Here is a 22,171-nt window from a genome sequence, read left to right on the forward strand (position 1 = left end):
GCCCTATGTCTTCTACAGCGGAAGATAGTCCTAATCTGGAGTCCCAAGTCTGGCACGTGGTAGGTGTTCTCTAGGTATGAGTTTGAATGAAGGACCAAAATGATATTTTAAAAACTACTGAACAAGCACTACTTCTATACTAATACTTTATCAAGGAAAAAACTCCACACATAATTAATATTTTCCAATATGCAGGCAACTATAATGTTAAGAGTGATTTTTGAAATAGCATGTCACATAAGCGGTTAAGGATATAATATTTACAGGCATTCAGACCTGGTTCTACCAGTTGCCAGCTAAGTAACCTTGGGCAGGTTACATTATCTCTCTGAACCTCTGTTTTCTTCTCCCTGTAATGGAGGTGATGGCATTGGGTCATTGTTATGGGAGCATCAATCAGATAAAGCATGGGGTGTGCTCAGTATGGAACCAGCACACAGCGGGTGTGTCACTATTATTATCAGCTTTATTATTACTATTGGACTGGCATTGTCATTCAGATTGGTTGAATATCAACTGTCAGCCAAAACCTCACATTTATCTGGTTCTCCTCTTCTTGCCAAGCATCGCTCATATAATAAGTACTGTAGTTGCCCTTCGCAAGAACCATGCGGGAAGTGAAACAGATATTATTATTACCCGTTTTAAAAGGAAGCTGAGGTCCAGAGAAGCTAAATGATCTCACCCAAATTGCAGAGAAGGCGACAGTGGCACCAGGGGTCAAACCTGAAACAGTTCAGCACCCTACAAAGGGTACTTGCTGGGGTCTTGCCTGCTCCTTGGACATGAAAGTGACTGAAGGCCCCTGACAGGTGGAACCCAGCCTCCTCTCAAGTTCCCATCCCTGGCCGCCCCCAGTCACATCTCCTGCACCTAACAGACGTACGATCCTCCCCGTCCCCTCGCCCCTGCATGTGCACATGCGTGCACACACAACTGCACCCTTTTTCTCTCCTTCACACTTTCTGCTCCTCTGTTTCCCAAGATGCCCCTCCCTCTGAGCTGATCCTTTCCCACAAAAATACTGAAATATCATTTGATTAAGCAAAGCACTTGACCCTCCACCACTGCCACCCTGCTCAATAGGACCCAGAGACCAGTGCTCAGAGAAAGACCCCCCTAACCTGTCTCTTGCCTCATTTATCTCAGAGCTGGGAAGATTTGCTGTGTTTGCCCAGCACAAAAATTTGTTCGATGGTGTGCTTAATTTTATTTTCTTCCTGAAATTCAAATAAAAAATAAATTTCACGAAAACCCTGGTTTCTGGGTTCTCTCAAAAAAAGAAAAAAAAATGGGGAAGATTGGGCAACAAAGGCTCCTGGGTCAAACACAGCAGCAAGAAGCCCAAGTAGAGACATGGCTGCCCTGGTAGCCAGCTCAGACTGCTACTCTGCGCCAAAATCCACCAGGCTCCCAAGTTCGCGTGACTTGTCTGCCCTCTGGAAGGATTTGAGGTTGTAATCCCTGCTCTGGCCGTGTAACCCAACTGGCAAAGGTTTTACGTCAGTCTTCTTTCTTCCCTTCTCTAAGTGGAAAGACCCAGTTTGAGAGATTCATTTTCCACTGATGTAAATTATACTACCACCCCAAATTAGATAGCAGAAGCAGTTACATGCAGTTTGGTTTTCAACATATTTTCCACCCCAATGCAAAAATGTTATATGGCATATTTAGAATCTTTCCCCATCTCACAGTAAAGGTTTTTTTTTTTTCATGACAACTGAAATTCCCATTATTCGACTACCTACCATGTGCTTAAAGATTTGGAGGTGATTCTAGCTGATTCCAGAACTGGAACTGAAGAAGCCTAACGTTCAGCAATGTAGCCCCTAGTGTCATCTGATTTAAAGCTCATTAGTTGAATTGCTCTTTAGTTTATTGTTTGAAGTTCAATGAATATTTTCAAAGGCAGTTAAGTTCCTCTTAAACTCTTGACACCATTTTTTCTGCCTCTCCCACTTTGCAAATTAGATGACCCTCAATTTCTTCCAAGGCCCCTGAGCACCGAGCAAAGAGGGGGTGGTCCTCACTGTGTAAACTTTCTCTCTCACTGCACAGGGACCAGCCACCTGATCTGTTTTCACCTAAGGAGTCCCCAGCAAGCACCATCTGAAAGAACAGAGCAAACCCTAGTGAAGTGTGGTTCAAAGTGTGGTCCCTGGGCCAGTAGCATCAGCTAGCATCACACATTTGGGAGCTTGTTAGAAATGCACGCTCTGGACCCCAGCCTAGACCTGTGGAATCCCAATCTGCATTTGAATAAAATCTCCAGTTGACTCACTGATAAATATTGGGTTGGCCAAAAAATTTGTTTGGGTTGTTCCATAAGGTGGAACATTTTGGCCAACCCAATAAAACCAGGTAATTTCTTTAGTGAAAAGGACCTTGAAGTAAATAAAAGAGAGAGTGACATGAGAGTGACTGGGAATAGACTACAAAGATCAGCTGTTCTCAAATCTTTTGGTATCAGGATTCACCTACACTCTTAAAGAGTGCTGCCTTTTTTTTTTTTTTTTTTTAATGTGGGTTATGTGTGTGTGTGCTCAGATACCAAGAAATGTCCGACTCTTTGTGACACCATGGACTGTAGCCTGCTAGGCTCCGCTGTCCATGGGATTTCCCAGGCAAGAATACTGAGTGGGTTGCCATTTTCTCCTCCAGGGGATCTTCTCGACCCAGGGATGGAGCCCACGTCTCTTGCATTGCAGGTGGATTCTTTACCACCGAGCCACCAGGGAAGTCTTAATGTGGGTTATATCTGTTAGTATTTGCCATATTAGGAACTAAAATGAAAAATATTTTTAAATATTGTAATTCATTTTAAAATAGTAGACATTACCTATTAACATATATTTTATTAAAGTAGCTATATTCCCTAAAACCAAATGAATTAATGTGTGGCATAGTTTCACATGTTTGCTGATCTCTTTAAATATTTACCTTAAGAGAAGATGTCTGGATTTCATATCTGCTTCTACATTCAGTCTTTTGCAACATCACATGTCATGTGGACTTTGGAAAACTCCACCCCATATATGGGAAAGAAATAGTGAAAAAGACAAATACCCGCCACGTATTGTAACAAAGATAGTTTTGACTTTGCCTATCGTCGGCCGGGCCCCACCCCCCAACACACACAGAGGGTCCGACGCAGACCACACTTAGAACTGGAGACGCAAAGTGATCTAGCAGTGGAGAAAGGCCTCTCAGTGGGGTGGCGCTTAAAAGGGTGCTCTGAATGAAAGAGAGTCCTAACGGGAAGACTTCACACTTTCAACAGCATAGAGATCGTGCAGTGAGATCTCTATGCTGGTCTGTCTCTATTCTGCTCCTGACTTGGTCCTAGAGTAGCTGCAAAAGTAATGACAGTTCCCTTATCCTCTCTGAGCCTCAGTTTCCTGGTCTGTTGTATGAGAAGAGTGATCTCTAATGTTCAAGTCCCCACCCCACCCTCCAAGCATCTAGGAGGTTCCAGCGGGAACATTAGAGCAACCCTCTCATTTGCCCAGCAGAGGGCGATGGAGACCATCCCTGGCTGGATCACCTCCACCCCGGAGGCCCTTCACTGCCTTCACCACCCAGACAGAAGGTTCCCTCGTGATCGGGGCGGTTTCCTTGGCACCAGCTGGCACCAGGTATCTTGGGCAACCTGGGCTGTCCCCGGGGGATGACTCCGAGCCGCTGGAGCCCTTCACATTGCTCCAAACGTGGCCAGGTTGGGATGCTCGGATTCTCCCTAGAAGTATGTCTGGGAAGAGCAGAGGGGAAGAACTGGTTTGGGCAAAGACACATTCCCCACCCTGCCTCTACCCCCCTGCTGGGCTGGTCGATGCGGAACCACCCAGGAGCTGTTGACTCTTCGCTGGGAAAACCGGGCGGGGTGGCCGGAAGGGAACAAGACAGAGCACTGCGCCAGCTCTCCCCCGGGGCTGCCTGCCTGCAGGCGCGGGGCGCGCTTGCATCAGCGCTGCCAGGACCGGGGCAGGGGCCGCCCGCGATGTCAGCCGCCTTCCCAGAAGAATTCCACCGCCTGTGGCCAGGGGCCCGGCCTCTGTGGGGGCGGGGGCTTTTGGTTTCAGAGGATGACACCACTCTCTCGCTGCATCTCCTCGCCCGCACTCTGTTGTCATGGAGATGACAGCATCCTGGTAGCCTTGGCAAGGCCAACCCGTCCTCGAGAAGTGACCCGGAGCTCGGCCCACTCAGGAAACCACTGGCTCTAGGATGCCTGCCCTAGGACATGGGGCTGCGCGTCCCGGATTCTCCCCTGGGGGCGCCCTGTTGGGCCACCTTCCTAATTCCACAGGATTATCAAGATCTCAAAGCACTCTCGCCAAGGGTCTTAGAAACAACCCTTAAAAAAAAAAAAAAAAAAAATCGAAGCCCAAAGAAGAGCCCTCAAACAGCACATACCAGACAGATCTTAGAATGAATCCTCTCTAAGATTTTGCTTTTTTCCTTACCTTTCTTTCCAGAGAGCATTTTCTTATTATTCTCTTCAAAAGATTCTCTGGCTACAGCTTCACTTTGAGTGAAGCAATGTTTGTTTTAATTCGCTTTGGCAAGCTTGTGCCACTTAGAATGCGCCAGGCAGAGAGAATAGGGGGTGATTCTACAAATAGTACTAGCCAGCGTGCCTTTAACACTTTCAAGCATGCAGAGAGGTAAACTCACTTAACCTTCCCTACAAGCATAGGAGGTAGGTCTTGTCCAGTTCTAGAAAAGGGAACTCAGATTATCCGATGAATCGGAGACCAGCTTGGAAGCCAAATCAGATCTGAACCCCAAACCAGGGATCTTAACCATTACCAAGCAGCCTCTCAAAGCATCAGTTAAAATGGTGGCTATGACCTTTAATCTCTGGAATTAATGCATTTTTACTGCACTGAGACCATGCATTTAATTTTTGTTGTAAATATATAACAACTGGGAAAGTCAGGACAAAAATAAACCTAAAGAATGAATAAGAATTCTATAATCATAATATAAATGCAGCTGCTGCTGCTAAGTCGCTTCAGTCGTGTCTGACTCTGTGCAACCCCATAGATGGTAGCCCACCAGGCTCCCCCGTCCCTGGGATTCTCCAGGCAAGAACACTGGAGTGGGTTGCCATTTCCTTCTCCCATAAATGCAGCTAACATTGGCTGAATACCCATTATGCCAGGAAACCTCTACAATCATTACCACATTTGATAAGAACTCTTTAAAGTCAGTTCTGTTACTTGGGTCCCCACTTTGCAGACCAGGAAACTGAGTCACAAAGACATGAAGTGACTTGTCCTTGTACATCTGGTAGGTTAATACTTAGTAATTAACAGAATTGTGTGCTGATCTAAAGCAGGCATTCGGTAAAATCACACTCTGCCTGGGAGAGAATGGAGGACAGAAAACACAAACACCTCAAGAAAACCTCATTCATTCAGACCATTTCCATCTAAGATATATTAAACTTGAAAGCAGGCCAGGGTAGGGTTCCTTTTACTCCCCTGGGGGGAAAAAGCATTGCTAAGCAAGTAATATAAACATGCTGAGAATATTTCTGTGGGACATTTTAGAATTTAGAATGCACTTTGTACCCAGGATCTAACTTCATCTTTACAAGACTCCTGAGAAGTAGTCAGGACCAGTCACGTTAGTCCCAGGTTACAGGTGAACTGCAAGAGGCTTTGCAGAGAAAACTTTTTAACTGTTAAAGAAAACAAGTCATCTTTAAGGTTGCAAAAGTAAACCACCCACAAGAGATAAAAAGTGGAAGCAATCCAAATGGCCATTAACAAATAGATGGATAGATAAAATGTAGTGTATACATACAATGGACTTATTTAATCTTAAATAGGAACGAATGTCTGACACAGGCTATATCAAGGGTGAACCCTGAGGACATTATGCTAAGTGATATAAACCAATCTCAAAGGACAAATTGTGTGTGATTCCTCTTAAATGATGTATGGTAGACAAACTAATAGAAATACAAAGATATAGAGGTTATCAGGGGCTGAGTGGAGGAGGAAAAAGGGAGTTCCTATTTCATGGGTACAGAGCTTTTGTTTGGAAGAGTGAATAAGTTCTAGAAATAGATGATGATGATAATAGTACAACACTGTGAATATACTTACTGCCCTTGAAGTATATGCTTAAAAATGATCAAAATGGTCCACTTTGTATGTTTTATCACAATGAAAATAATTGTTTAAAAAGAGAAAACTGCCTTAGCACTCCCCATTCTTATGTGACCTTTTCTTTTCAGAAGGGAATTCTCACGTGTTTATTAAAGCAGAAGTGGCTTAAACCCAGACCCGTGTCTTAGCTTCACAGGGACTGCTGCCACCACTTGAAAGTAAGAAAACATCACACCTTTAAAAATAGCTCATAATCGTGCGTTTTTGCTAACTACAGGAGCCTGGTATTCCCCTCAGGTATTCCACATGAGCAAGATCTGGCCGGGAGGGGGCAGAAGCAGGAGTGAGTCACCGGTTTGGCAGGTGAGGTCACCGTGGGGTGACCGTCTGCGTCAGGCAGGCTCCTCACCTCCCACTTCTCCCGTCTTCTCCCCTCAGGGGCGGCCAGGTCACCAGCCAGCTTAGCTGGAAGTCGAGCTGCTCCAGTGTGATGTGCTCTGGGAGACATTCCTCTTTATGACTCAGTGATTCAACACCCCAGCAGATGGGCTCATAAAGCCTCCGGTAACCAAAGCCAGCTCCGAGGTCAAGACCCCAGACTGCCAAGTCACACTCTATAAGTAAAAGAGGGAAGACGTACATCCTTGGGAAGGGAGAGGAAAGAGCTTGTTTTCTGTTTGGTGGAATGCTAACTATCTAAGAAATGGTGGAATGGTTCTACTTATCTTGATTATCCTGATTAAGACAACTTAGGAAAATGGCACAGGGAAAGGGACAGTAAATATTTGCTGAATGATTCTTACTTTGGAGGAGTTCAACTGCAAAGACAATCCCAAACTACAAGTAGAAAAATAGATATTCTTATAATACTTACTTTCCACCAACCTTGATTTTCTCACAGGGGGCCCCAGAATGGGGGCTTGATATATTTTCCTGGCATTGACACAGGTTTCATGCAGACAACTATGGTATTAACACAAAAAATCATAATATTTAGGCAGGTAACTAGGTTATTAAGAAGTGGTAATACGAAGGGATTTTCTTGGACATATTTGTACACTAATCTAGCAACCATTAGCAGAGGTGCCATGTATGTATTTAAGGTGAAAGAGAATGAGAAAGAGAAAGTTTTTGATTTATTTATTTTGCCTTTTTTCTCTTTCGTCTGTGTGCTGTTGAGTCAATCCAGTATGGTTGAAGGCACATGGGTGTTAGCATCAGACAAGCCCTGTATTAGTCAGTCAGTGACTCTTGGTTGAACTAGGTTCAAATCAGCTGGAAGGGGAGAAATTCAGGGGGTGACTTCAGGCACAGCTGTATCCAAGAGCCCAAATGATAATGTTAGGGATCTGTTATTCTATATCTCTCAACTCCGCCTTCATGGGCCTGTGAGGTACCCAAGAATCTTCCCAGGAGCTCTGGGCTTACATTTGCTGGTATATCTTCTCTCCCATCATAAATGTCTCACAGGCTGAGAACCTTACAGTCTGAGAAAGAGGTGGAAGCTGTTTCCATAATCAAAGGGAATGGTTGCTGGGCAGGCAAAAACAATAGATGTCCACTCCCTGTGTGTAAATGTCTGCCTGTGGGAGAGAGGGGTTACAGTGCAGGTGCTGCTTTCCTGGGCTTGTCCGTGAGTCAGCCCTGGGTGGCGAAATGTGTGTGCTCTGGACTCAGCGGACCGGAGTCGAAACTGGCTCTTCACTCGCTGTGTGGTCTGCAGCAACTCACTTTGCAGTAATCATGCTAATAACTACCGTATTTTGAAGGTGAGACATATGCTAGGCATTTGGTCTATTAGCTCAGCAGCTCCGCAGAGGAGTTAACATTGCCCCATCTTACAGATGAGGAAGCTGAGGGCCGGAGGCAAGAAGTCATCTACCTGTGGTTACTAAGCTGGTAGTGGGCACTACAGCCAAGGGCACTCTGATTCCACATGATCTCTCTGGGCCTGAGATGGAGGAAGAGAAGGAGGTGGAAGAAAAAGAGGAATAGGAATAATAAAATGCCAACAACATATTACATATGCAGTAAATCTAGTTCTCTGCAGCTGTCGCCTCACCCCCTCTATTTTTTCCTTACTTCTTTTCTCTTTTTCTTTTTTTTTTTTTGATCCCGTATTAGGGTCCTGGATTTCCTCTCCACACTCACACACATTTTTCCTTCCTTCTTTGACCTTCTCCCTTCCTTCCGTCCATTTTTCTTTTTAATTTTAAAGTCCTCACCTGGTCCAGGGTGACATTTCTGCATCACCAAGGGGGCAGGATAGACGCTGGGGCTTTCTTCATTTTTGCAGCACTCACCACCCTGTGTCCCCACGAGCCCCAGCAGAACCCACAGCCGTGAACTGAGGGCTGGAGGCAAGAAGTGGCCAGCCCACCTGGGCCTGGCCAAGATCAGGTTCTAATTTCACTTAGGAAGCAGAAATCAAGGCAAATGGGATTCTTTCTACCCCCCCCTCCTCAAGCACGCATGCTCACGTGCTCACCGATCTCTGCTTGAAAGCCCTACTGATTTGTTTAATCTGCATCTCCCCTCTGGCCAAGGTGGCACAGGTGCAGGGCATCTTCTCTCCCCGGGACCCTTGCCTGACCTCCCCATCACCCCCTCCTGCTTGCCTGGGGAGCCCGCTCAGAGGCCTGATGAAAGAGAAAGGAAGTAAGCACCAGGCAAGACAGCCTTAGGGTTTTGCGATAAGCTCCTTTAATTTGGACTTGTCGTAACTAGAAATCAGGAGGAGTTGACACTCAGAACTCAGAACGGGGAGCTGGGCTCTACTCTGATCCTAGGCTGGGGCGGGGGTGGGGCTGCCCTCCGCGCCCCACCCTCCTGGGCAGACTCGGGGGTGAGATCTGGAAGATTGCTTTCTTAAGGAAGGGGGCTTGGAAAACATTGAACCTTTAGCTCCTTAATGACCAGGTCCTGTAATGTTCTCGCCTTAGAGATAGGAAGTCTGCATAGGTGACCGACCTGAGAGGGTTTTGTCCCCCTCTCTGCAATCCCCACACTCCCTCCTGAAGGCTCACTGAATGTGTTTGAGAGCGTGTGAGTCATTCTGCACGCACCCATGTGTGCTGTTTGAGGGCCTCACCCCCTGCCCCAGCCCCTCTGGCCACTCCCTGTGAGTTCCGCCCTGAAGCGGGCCCTGGAGTAGGATTGAGGGCCTCCGTTTGGGGGCACCATGCTGGCAACACTAGTTCACCTAGAAGGGAGGCTCTGGAGAGCAGAGGGGTGACATGGGCAGCAAGGGGGGCAAGCATGGCAAAGCTCGTGCTCACTAAGTACCAGCCTGACCCAAGAAACAGAGTACTCATGAACCCCCGTATTATAGATGGGGAAACTGGGAGTCCAGGAAGGAACCCGCTACCTGAGTGGTTTCATTTCACGGGCTTCAGTCACCCCGACAGGACCAGGCACCTGGGCACCCTGCGTTCCTCACTCTGGGCTTCTCACACTTGAATGTGCTTACGCATCACCTGGGGGAGCTTGTTAAGATGCAGTTTCTGATCCAGCATCTGAGAGCCTCATTTCTAACCTGCTCGCAGGTTTAGGGCCATGTGAAGAGTGAGGCCTCAGTTTCAGGCAGTCTTTCCGCGGAGCTCCCAGCAGAGTGAGCTTCAACTCACAGCTCCAGCGGCATGGAGAGGAGGCCTGGCACTGAGCTCTCCAGCTTGAGATGTGCTGTGAGTATAAAATATCCATCGAGTTTTGTAGGTGTAGAATAAAATTATGTACAATATCTCTTGAATAACTGTTTCTCTTCATTACATGTCAAAATGATATGATGCTAGCTATCCTGGGTAAAAGGAAAGCTATTTTAAAATTTATTTCACCCGCACCTCTTTACTTTTTAGTATGAGTACTAGAAAATTTTACACTATACACAGGGATTGTGTTATACTTTCACCAAAGAGCTCCTCTCTAGATCTCTCAGCCAGGCAGCGGTGATTTTGCCTGCCTTCTCAGCACCCCCACCCCAGGGAATATTTGGCAGTGTCTGGAGGATAGGTTGGGTTGTCATACCTGGAGGGTGGGGAGGCAGGGGTGGCTGCTGGCATCCGATGAGCAGAGGCCAGGGATGTTGCTGAATATCCCGCAGTGCACAGTTCAGCCCCTTACAACCAAGACTTTTCCAGCCCCAAATGTCCATAGTGCCAAGATTGGGAAATCTGGTTTTAAGTCATCCCTGGTGTCTCCGAAATGATTTATTTTATGACTTATGCATCGCTTTTTTCCCCTCTACCAGTGTAGGAGTCTCATGAAATGAGGGACGTTGCCTGCCCGAGTCTCTGGGACCAGCGCCTGGCATGAGGTAGGAACGATATCCTGTAATCCTCGTTCGTATTAATACAGCGTATTAATCACACAGCGCGTCTCTAAGCACCTGAGCCAAACAAGTGTTTGAATTCATCCATGGAAGTGAACACAGGCCCACCAGCCAGGGATGGGCCTCAGAGGGCAGTGAGACCACTCTGCCCTGAAATCACGCCAGGACGCGCACATTCTAAACGCCGTGGTCGGCACTGCTACCTGACTGTGTGCATAGTCACCAATCGATCGGGGGCAGGTACTAACCCTGGGAGCAGAAGTGGTAATTGTCTGTGCAAGGCTGCCGCCCCACCCTGACAGGCCTTTCACAGCACAGGCTGCTTTGGTTCCCAGTGACTTTATTTACTACCCAGTGGTTTGAAAGGCCTGACTCAGGCCATCTGATTGGTTGCCTTTTCTTAGTTGCCGAGCCTGTGGAAGCCCAGACCCAGGATTTTTGAGGAAGAGTCATCTCCCAGCTGTCTCCCTTCGCAAGAGGCTGGTGGGTGGGGAGGGCGAGGCAAAAAAAAGCAACTCGGGTCCACCCAGGGCGTGCAAGGGAACAGAGTCGGGACAGATTAATTTCTCTTGTTCAGATAACTCTTTAATCTTCGATGTAAGGTCTTGCAAGCTGGTTCTGGGCCTTCTCCCTTTCTCACTTGTCACTCCCTGGGGTGGGGCCCAGGCCTGGTGGAAGCTGGGAGTCCAGGCTTGGCCCCAGAGGTGGGCTGTGTGATCCTGGGGAAGTGAGGCCAGCCTCCTGGGCCTCTGTTTTCTCCCCTCTAAGAGGGCGGAGGGGAGAGAGGCGAGAGGCGAGAGGAGTGTGAATCGTGTGGTCTTTAGAGCTTTCAGTGCTTCCCCATAGTCTGCAAGAAAAAGCCCCAGCTCCTTAGCACAGCCTGGCTTCACTGTCACTTTCCTGCCTCTTGACCTGCAATCCAATTTCTTGCCTCATGTGGTGGGAAATACATCCCAAGCTTCGGCCTAGGTGACTTGCCTTTGGCTTTGTTAGTGCGCCTTGCTATCTCTTGTTTTCTGGTCTTGGCGTGTGTCGTTCTGCCCTTCCGTGGAGTGTTTCAGTGTAGAGCTTAAAAGCATGGTTGGTGGAACCCATGGCACAGGCTGTGTGCCCTTGGAGAAGTTTCTCACCCTCTCTGTGCCTCTGTCTCCTCTTTTGGCCAATGACGATAACACTGGCACCTGATTTCTAAGGTCATTGTGCCTGTTAAATGAGCTAATGCTTGTTAACAACACTGCCCCAGACCTAGAAAGCAACAAAGAAAACAGTCCCTGCTGCTGTTTGTATCACGTCTAGAACCCGTTCTCACTCATGTCTCTGGAATCAGCTCATTTGTCACCCTCTTCTGGGAGCCTTCCTTGACTGCCCACCTGTTAGCTGAGGTAGCTGCCCCTCCTGGGTGATGTGACTCACCCTGGCCTCAGCGGTGTCACCACCCTGTCACCTGGGTGGTAACTCCTATATGTTTGGCTCGTTCCCCTCCATGCACTGTCACTTCCTCTCGTTGAGAGGTTGGAAACGGATCACCTGCTGGTCTAAAACACAGGTGTGGATGAGCTGGTGTAGAGGGAAATCTGGAAACATTGTCACATGCTGCTGAACTTTGAAAAGAGGATGATTCTCTAAAAATTTACATCTAGGAGAAGCATCTAAGAAAGCTCCTTTAAAAAATAAGACGATTTTCACACAAAAACCTGGACTGCCTTTGGACAGTCAGAAACGCCGCTGACACAGTCCCCGACATTGCCTACACCTGCAGGAATGTCATTTTCAGGCAGGCACCTGCAGGCCTGACCCACCCTGATCTGCTCACACACTCTGCCCCAGAAATAAGGTGGTGATACAAGCCTATGATCTAAATTAGGAAACTTTGGGGAGTAGATGGGGGTGCTATTTTTAACCACAAATGAGGTAGACAGCCCAGGGGCAATAAGCAGCACACACCCCTTCACTGTAAGGGAGGGGTCCTGGCACCTTTGCCTCTCACATCACACATTTCCTGCCATAGAAATGCCCAGTAAGTGACAGTACACACGACTAGCATTTCTGGAGGGCTTGTTTCACATGTTCACTCATGCAGGCCTCCTAAGAACTGAGGTGGGGACGCTGAGGCAGGATGTGTTAGTAACCTGTCTCCCCTACACAGGTGGGAAGGGGGAACCCAGGCAGTCTGAGTCTAGAAGCCCATGTGTTAGCTAAATCAACAATCTCCTCTTAAGAGTCGTCAAAAAAAAAAAAACCTAAAAAAAAATTAAAAAAAAAAAAAGAAAATAAAGTATATTGGACATGAGGTTCCAGTTATTTTGAACATGTATTTGTTGGAGGATGCCATTTCATGAGCCTTACTTGATTATACTCTCTCCTTCATTTATAAAATGGATAATACCAACAACAACAAAAAAGAGTCGTTCCAGCTCCGAGAACCTGTGGTTCTTGTTTGTTTTTTTAATTATCTTTATGGATTTATTCGCCTGTGTCAGATCTCAGTTGCAGATCTTTGATCTTGGTTGTGGTATGCGGCATCTTTAGTGGCGTCACGTGGGATCCCCGACCAGGGATCAAACCTGGGCCCCCTGTATTGGGAATGTTTATTAAAAAAATCTGTGGTTCTTTTCCCTTCCTTTCCCTTGCGTTTGTCTTCTCCTTCCTCGCCCAAGTCTCTCCCTCCTCTTCCCTTGTTCTTCTTTCTCTGACTAATGTTTCCTTCTCTCTCTCTCCCTCCTGACTCCCGCCCACCCCTCACTGTCTGTCACACTACCTCTTGCTGGTTCTCCATCTCTCCATCTTTGTGTATCTCCATGGCTTGCTTTTGAACCGTCTGTCTTTCTCTTAGTCTTGCTAGACTCTCTCATTGTGGACAGAGGTATGAAGGCCCCCACCATGAGATCAGAATCCAGCGGTTGGGCCGCCCCCGTCACACCCCAGCTGCGGCCTCTGTTGTGGTACAGACAACCGGCTGGACCATTTGATGGTTTTCAGTGGGCATGCCTGCGATAGGGAAGCTGGGCTGGGCTCAGCTTTCCGTTACAGGAGATGGACAATAGGGAAGGTTAATGGTACATCTTTGTGTTTGGCCAGAGGATGGTAACTGGAGCACATTGGTCACAATAAGTCATGCCTCTAATTGGGTGATGATCACCCCATGTGAAATGAGTGTCTTTTGAAAGGAAAAGGCAATCTGGGAATATTGTTTTGAAGGCAAGGAAGAGGGCAACTGTTTCTTAAGAGGACAGGAGAGAGTGATGCTCCTCCCAAGCAAAGTGGGTGAAGAACTGTGGGAAAAGCACGGCAGAAGGGGAGAGAGAGGAGAAGGGAAACTGAACAGGGGCCTTGGCAGCCCCAGGAGGATGTGCTGAGAAAGGGGCCAAGAAGGCAAGGGGTGACAGATTTTTCAAAATTCCCAGTGAGACGTCAGCAGCTTCAGGCTCAGGCAGCCACCTGGTTGGCTGTGCTCAAAGGATCGTGCCTTTATTGAGGAGAGCAGGAGGAGGTGAATTGCAGATGCCAGGCTCGAATCCCAGCCCGGGCCCCACCCTCTTTTCACCTTGGTTTCCAAGTGGGTGTTCCGGCCACTGGAGGGGAAGTGTTCAGACAGAGTTGGCTGGTGGCGGTGAGTCAGGGCCCCACCCAGGGCCCTGGCAGCCCCGGGGGGCCTCTTGCCTACAGGCCTGGCAGCAGCTGCTGGGTGTTATCAGGAGCAAGAGGGCAGCAGGGGCCTGACAGGCCATTCAGATTCCCTCCACATGACCTGTGGCCACGGAGTCCAGCTCCAGAGCCCTGTGGTTCTGCTGGCTCCATTTGATCTGGCCATCTGCTGAGGGTTTGCAATTTCAAGGTCAACAGTGCAAGGGGAGAAAGCCTTGTAGGGCAATCAGCCTAGCTGGAAAGGACTGTCACCTAACAGTTTATTACCCACCTCCCTTCAGTTGTAAGCCCTGAGAGGGCGGGAGTCCTGTTGTGGACCCCGCTGCATCCGCAGCACTTGACACGAAGGCTGGGATCCAGTAGATGCTCCATAACGGAATGAGTCAGCTGTGCCTTCAAATCTCCCTGCTGCCCCCGACTGACTGTGTGACCCTGCCCAAGTCCCTTAACCTATCTGAGCTGCCGCTTCCATCATCAGTACAATGCGAGAAAGCCAGTAAAAGTGTAAACTCAGGACACCATCGCCCTCCTGCCATGAAATAAGATAGCTGTCTGGGGGTGGAGGTGGGGGGCATCCAGTCTGTAGCTGTCACTCAAATGTGAGGGGAAGTGCACATGGAGGAGATACTTTCATGTTCGGAAAGTCTGCAGCTTCTGTGGCGGGTAGTTCCAGGTGCGTCGTACAGATGTTACTTTTTAGGAAGACGGTGTGGTTATGTGGTTAAGGGTTCTTGTTCTGGAGGCGCCATACCTGGGTTCAAATCCTGCCTCTACCCCTTACTTCCTGTGTGGTCCTGGGCAAGTTACTTGGCCTCTCTGAGCTTGTTTTTCTGTGTGTAAAAAAGAATGGTCATGAGGTTTCAAGGAGATCCATCCCAGGCTGACCCTGGCACAGAGGAAACCCTCAATGTATGTGAACTGTGATCACTAGTTTCCATCCCTTAACCCCTTGAAGCAGACAGGAACTCTCCCCAGGGTGCAAAAGAGGAAACCAGAGCCGGCCAGGTGGGGAGGCGCGCCTGTCGGCAGAACCCTAACTAGATACCCCCCTGCTCCCGAGGCCCACCACAGTTGCCAGAAATAAGGTGACGTATGGCCACCCCTGCCTCCACCCGCTGCCCCGGGGGAGAAGTGAAACACGAACCCACCAGGGTAAGAAAGAGGAGAAGGAACCAGCTGAGGTGAGGACTGGCCAGTGGCCCCGAATCCTGTCAGAAGGACAGTCTGGGGCAAGGTCAGGTCCAGGTCGGTGAGAGGGTGGAGGCAGTGGGAGGATTGTGTGACAAGAGGGGTCTGGTGGCTGAGCTGGCCGTCGGCGAGGGGTGAAGCGCTGGTCCCAAGAATGCGGAAGGAAGCCCTTTTATCAGCATTCACAAGAACAGAGAGGGAAGTTGTTTGCATCTGGCCAGATACCTCAGCTGTGACCTCCTGTCTCTAAGGAGAGGGTCCCTGCAAGCTCTGCTTTCAAAACTCTCTTGGGAGAAAACTCATGGCCCCGATTCTTAGAAATTGCCCTCATCCCAGCGCAATAAACAACTTAGCGACTTTCTGACCAGCACCCAGGGCTTGACCTTCCGCCTGGTAGACCTTCAGCCTCTGAGAGTTGGCATGCCTATTCTTTCACCTTACCCGTTTTACAGACGAGAAAACTAAGGTTTAGACCTGGCCTCAGGTCCTAGCACTGCCATTACTAGCTCTTGGGTCCCAGTGGCTCACAGCTGGACCTGGTTTCCCATTCGTAAAAGGCAGAGGTGTTTAGGCCTTATTTTCCTTTCTGTCCTTCCGTCCCTCCTGAGCAAAGGGTGTGGAATTCTAAGGCGAAAAGTCACCTAATCAAGTGGTGTGGATTAGCCAACAACCCAGCCCTGAGGTCAGCCTCTGGAAGCAATTTAAGATGGCCCAGGGATCTGAGACTCCACACCCCCACAAGCAAGCAGAAGTATTCCCTCCCACATGAGGCTGCCTCCCTTCCTGAGCAATTCTGCTCTGATTTCGTGGGTGAAGCAGCTGTGCTTTCTGCAGTGCTCCAGTGCCAAGCTCGTTGCACTTCTTAGACCAGGCAGGATCTTCCATCAGGGATTACTGTCCCAGCCTGTGATAAGCGTCTTCTATGGGCCAGGCTGCACTCAACAGTAACCACCTCTCCCCGCCGTGCAACAGCCCTCGATGAGACAAACAGTTCTTATACCCATATTACACCCATGGAAAGCTGGAGCTCAGAGAGGCACTCTGTCCAGGGTCACGCAAAAGCAGAGATCCCAACCCACTCTAAATGACTCCTCTGGATAGAGCTGCTCCATTTAAATCAACACCCGAGTAAATGGATCGTCATTTTCTTTCTTTTTTAATTAAAAACATTTTCCCCCTGTAATGAATATGGATTGCTTGGCATTTTGAAAGGGAGTAGCCAATGAAAGCATTTACAGATAATTTGCTGTGTCATCTGGAATTCGATTTAAACTAATCCAGTTTGGGGAGGGCTATAAATAAAATTGTCCATGAACTGATCATTCTAGAAGCTGAGTTGAGGTTCTCTAGACTTTCTCTCCCATTGTGAACATGTTTGAAAATGTCTGTGATCAGGTAAAAATCTAGTTTAAATTTAATGCTTGCAAAGTAGTGAATTCGGGATAAATGAACTGGCCTGAGACAGGCTGTGTGCTCAGAGGCACGGGGGCACGTTGCCTGCCCCACAGCTGAAAGCATTTTAAGGTCACTTGGAGAAGGCATTCATTACAGCCTCCTGGGTCTGCTCTCCCTGGACCACAAGGTCCCTCTTTGCATCCAAGAGAACAGTCTGCCCCCAAATAGGCAGCCAAGTGAAGATGGCATGTCGGGGTTCCCGCAGCCACACTGCGGTTTTATGATGAAATCTGGCACCGAATGTGGTTCACGTTCAGCCAGTCAGGAGATTTGAGGAATCTTTTATAAATGTTACCAGCAAAGGCACAGTGGCTGCCTGTGTCCGGGGCCACCCAGAAAATTGGAAAAGATGAGACCTCTGACGTTCACTTGATGGCCACATGTCTGGAAGTAGCCCCTCTCTGCATGTCCCTGGGGGCCAGTGCTCCTACCTGTGTCCAGTGTGCCCTAGGAGCTCCACGTCCCTACTAGATTCCCCCTGAAACAAGGAGACCTTCTCTGTTGACAGTCTTTCCTGTTTGCAACTGTTCCTTTCTCAGACAAGTGGCATCAGCTCTCCATTGGCCTTCATTATATTGAGCAAGTGTCATTTATTTATTCAATGATGATTTATTGAACACCAACTATATGTACTGGGGTTACAGCACAGAGCAAGTAGATAGCATGATGGGCATGTGCTGCATAGAACACACATGGTACCCGTGCTCCAAGAGCTTCTAATTTCTCAGGGGAGACAGGCAGTCATCCACTGTTAATACTACTAATCATTTAATTACAATTCTGACAAGTGTTTTGGAGAAGCTTTGGGGCTTTGAGGGCAGATGAGAAAAAACATGATCTGATGAAGTGGGAGCACTCGGGATTCAAAGAAGACTGTTTGGAAAGAATCATATCTAAACTGAGATCTGGAGATTGGAGGTATTTGATGTCCAAACAGGGAAAGGGAATTATTCCAGCCAGAGGGAACAGTGTGTCCAAAGGCCAGGCAGGCATGACTTGTTGAAGGAAATGGAGGGACAGTGTACTGTCTGTGGAGTATGTGAGTACGAGGGGGAAGGAGATGGTGGTAGATTATGAAGGGTAAGTCAAGGATGATGGAGAACTCATAGGAATGTGTCTTTGGGCAGGGGAGGTGATGTTGTCCTTTGGAAACTAAAAGGATCACTCTGGTTACTGTGGGGTGTTGAGTGGATCAGAGCAGGGAAAATGCAAAAGCTGCAGGCCTGGGCCCTGAGAAGGCAATGGCACGCCACTCAAGTACTCTTGCCTGGAAAGTCCCATGGGCAGAGGAATCTGGTAGGCTGTAGTCCATGGGGTCTCGAAGAGTTGGACACGACTGAGCGACTTCACTTTCACTTTTCATTTTCATGCATTGGAGAAGGAAATGACAACCCACTCCAGTATTCTTGCCTGGAAAATCCCATGGGCAGAGGAGCCTGGTAGGCTGCCGTCTATGGGGTCGCACAGAGTCGGACACGACTGAAGCGACTTAGCAGCAGCAGCAGCAGCAGGCCTGGGCCAGCTCATGTGTCACATTTGTAAGAATTAGGAGAAAGTATCCACCCCCACAAGAAAGACATAGGTCTATAGACACATGCTTATAGAATGGAACCTGGTCTGAATTTCGGTGCCCACAAACTCTGAGTCAGAACCCCTGTGCAGTGAACCACGTGTACAAATGTACACAATGGCCATGGGTGGACTCAGAACAGAGAAATCAGAAGACGGTAGAACATTTGCTGACAAATCTGCCTCGTCCTCTCAAGCACCTTGAATTCTGAGTTCCTGAGCTCAAAATTCGTGTTTGTAACCCCAGTGCACGTAGGAGATGCTCCAAATGTTTGCTGAATCAATTCTTTGGCGTTTTTTTTTTTCCCTTCAGACTTTCTGTCATCTTGTTCTCTTCTTCTAAATTCATAGTGGCTTCCTATTCACACACACCTGCTGGGTGTTAGGAGGCACTGTTAGGCACTTGACCTTTTCAGTCCTCTAAACATCTTATCCTCTGTCCATTTGATAGAGACCAAGCCAGGGTCACATGGCTAGGGAAGGTGAACAGGGATCTTTCTAAATCCTTGACAGGCTCATTGTGCTGTGTATGAATCTATCAAGTCTTGCGGGTGGGAGCAGGGGGTCGTGGCATGCCTTCTGATAAGGAGTCTACGGTAGAATCTCTAAACCTTGAATCTTAGAATGTCAGAGTTGAAAGGGACCCCTTGGGGCCTCGTGTTACAGATGGGCCCCGGATGCCTCAGAGAAGGGCTGGAAATTGTTCAAATGTCATTGAGTTAAGTCAGAGCCAGGGCAGAACTAGGAACCAGGTCCCTTAACAGGTTTGGAAGAAAAAGATAGATATCAGAAGTGGAGATTAGAAGAGAGAGACCAAGGGAATGATCACTCTCTAGGGATGGTATCTGACTGCGATGGGTATCAGTGAGGCAGCCCAGGGTTAGCTCAGGACAAGAGTCCTAGGTGACTGTGTGAAAGGGAAGAGCAGGCGGAGGAAACGGAACTTCCTCAAGGACTTAAGCAGGTCTCTAAACTGGAATTCATTTGGATCCAGCCTGGCCATAGACTTTCTTTTAAAGTTTTTTTCTTTGAATTTTTTCTAAAGTGGAGGATAATTGCTTTAATGTTATGTTAGTTTCTGCTGTATGGCAACGTGAATCAGCCATAAGTATACATATATCCAGTATTCTTGCCTGGAGAATCCCAGGGACGGAGGAGCCTGGTGAGCTGCCGTCTATGGGGTCGCACAGAGTCGGACATGCCTGAAGGGACTTAGCAGCAGTATACATATATCTCCTCTCTCTATAGCCTCCCTCCCACCCCTCTAGGTCATCACAGAGGACCGAGCTGAAATGTTTTATTGTAGTATATAGTTGCTTTATGATGTTGTGTTTAGGTTCTGCTGCACAGCAAATTGAATCATTTATGGGGGGGTGGTGGTGGTAGGAATTGGGCGACTGGGATTGACATATATACACTACTAAATACAAAACAGATAACTAATGAGAACCTACTGGCCATAGACTTTTCAGACACGAAGTTGACTTTCTTGTTCCAGGCCGATGGCCAGGACAGTGTTCACTGTCACCAAGCCGCTGTGGATGGCCACCAGGCAAGGTCAGAGAGAAGGCCTGCTTCCTCCTGCTGGGGCTTGCGGCCCAGGTGCCCTCTGAGGGCCCCGCTCCAGTTCCCAGTTGGTGCTGGCTTGGGGTTTTCCTGCCTCTGGGTCTGCATCACAGCCCCTCTTATGTCACATTGCTTCAGGTCCCGCTAAGCATTGCTCTGAGCTGGAAAATCCCTCGGAGTCCGCCTAGCAGCCCATGATCGTAGCAGCAGGAAGCTGTGACAGCGAGGCTCCCAGGGCATGAGGGTTATTCTTGGTGTGTGGTTGGGAGGGTGGGGCGGCGTGGGGGCAGAGTGGCAAGGGATGGTCAGGAGAGAACAGAGAAATCCCAGAAGAAGGAACCCCTCAGACAGTTTCCGGCCAGTTTTCTTTTCCGAAGTGGCCTTTGCTTCCACCCCAGCTCTGTCTCCCTGCATTGGGTCTTCATGGTCTTCTTGGGGAACATCTCAGGATTCAGAGTTCAGCCCCTCAATTCAGGGACTGCAACTTCTGTGGTTTAGTAGTAGTAGCGATGATAGGAATGCAAGTAATAGTTGTCATTGCTGCTGCTAAGTTGCTTCAGTCGTGTCCGACTCTGTGCGACCCCATACATAGATGGCAGCCCACCAGACCCTCCCATCCCTGGGATTCTCCAGGCAAGAACACTGGAATGGGCTGCCATTTCCTTCTCCAGTGCATGAAAGTGAAAAGTGAAAGTGAAGTCGCCCAGTCATCTCCGACTCTTAGTGACCCCATGGACTGCAGCCCATCAGGCTCCTCTGTCTATGGGATTTTCCAGGCAAGAGTACTGGAGTGGGGTGCCATTGCCTTCTCCGTAGTTGTCATTAATCAAGTCGTTTGTAGATGGCAAATTCTGTATGCAGTAGGGTACCCAGCACACAGTAAGCCCTCAATTGATCACAACTTTATTTTTTGTTTGTACAATTTCTATTTCATATTGGAGTATAGCTGGCAACCCTCTCCAGTATTCTTGCCTAGAGAATCCACATGGACAAAGGAGCCTGGCGGGCTGTAGCCCATGGGGTTGCAAAGAGTCAGACATGACTGAGCGACTAAGCACACACACACAGAGCTGATTAACTGTATTGGAATATAGTTGATTAACAATGTGTTAGTTTCAACTGTACAGCAAAGTGATTCAGCTATACATATACCTGTATTTGTTCTTTTTCTAATTCTTTTCCTCCTTAGGTTATTACAGAATATTGAGCAGAGTTCCCTACACTATATGGTAGATCCTTCTTGGTTATCTCTTTTAAACATAGCAGTGTGTATATGTCCATCCCAAACTCCCAATCCATCCCTTCCCACGATGGCAGCTTTATTCTAACACATCCACCTGAAGAGGTTGGTATTAGTCTCATTTTACAGATGGGAAAACTGAGGCTCGAGCCCACGAGTCACTTTCCCAGAGTTGTTGAGTTACTTGGTCATCCACTGACTCAGCAGTTACTTACTGGGTCCCCATTGTGTAGTGGCCACTGTCCTGGATGCAGCAGAGGGAGCTCAGAGCACAGTCCCTGCCTCCCATTTACAGGTAGACGTTCTCGTGGAGGAGTCCCGCTGTGAGCACGTAAGTGCATCAGCAAGGACAGTGCCTGCAGTTGGGGTCGGGAGCACACAGGGCAAGGAGATGCAGAGTCAGTGGGGGTACAGTGGTGTTTTTTGGCTGTGCCACATGGCTTGCAGTATATTAGTTCCCTCATCAGGGATGGGACACAGGGCCCCACAGTCAAAGCGCTGAGTCCTAACCATTAGAAAGCCAAGGAAGGGGTGTTTTAGAAAAGATACTGAGGGCAGGCTTTTCTTCATGATGATGTTTGAGCTGGGGTTGAATGGGCAAGGAGGAGCCCAGGGAAGGTTGCTCGGAGCAGGAGACCAAAGGCCCTGGGGTGGGAAAGGCCTGGTGGGTTGACCAGAGCTCCAAGGAGGGGCAGAGGTGAGCAGTGAAAAGCGTGGGAGGAGGGGCGCCAGGAAAGCAGGCGGGCCTGGGTCACAGCAGCTTTCTAGACCCCAGGGAAGAAATGGAGACATGAGGGGTCTCAGTGGAAAAGGCTGGATTTAAATCCATAAATTCAGCCCGGGCTCTGCCCTTTTCACCTCAGCCTTGATTCTGAGCTAGACTTGCGGGGAGAAAGGCTGGCCGGGACCCCTCTGTGCTCACGGTGTGTCGTAGGACAGGCAGAGCTCATTTTCCAGCTCCACAGCCTGTCGGCCTGTGGGTTCCCCAGTGAACAACAGGAACAGACCCTGGGGGTTCAGACAATCAGCCCTGAGGAAGGAGCCCCATTTTAGCCCAGGACT

The 22,171-nt window shown here is 48.5% G+C and overlaps 1 long non-coding RNA gene across 2 annotated transcripts in view; it reads left to right on the plus strand.

Annotated features, from left to right (window-relative positions):
- The window catches only part of LOC101907920 (uncharacterized), a 60,007-nt gene that overhangs the window by 23,199 nt on the left and 14,637 nt on the right, over positions 1-22,171 (plus strand). The window contains exons 3-5 of one of the 2 annotated variants that reach the window (XR_009492352.1): positions 6,248-6,337; positions 9,665-9,802; positions 10,366-10,431. This is a non-coding gene — a long non-coding RNA (uncharacterized lncRNA). The remainder of the gene's footprint in view (positions 1-6,247; positions 6,338-9,664; positions 9,803-10,365; positions 10,432-22,171) is intronic. The other variant, XR_009492351.1, reaches the window with a different exon arrangement.

Source organism: Bos taurus, chromosome 22 (genome assembly GCF_002263795.3).
Source record: "Bos taurus isolate L1 Dominette 01449 registration number 42190680 breed Hereford chromosome 22, ARS-UCD2.0, whole genome shotgun sequence".
Classification (NCBI taxonomy): Eukaryota; Metazoa; Chordata; class Mammalia; order Artiodactyla; family Bovidae; genus Bos; species Bos taurus.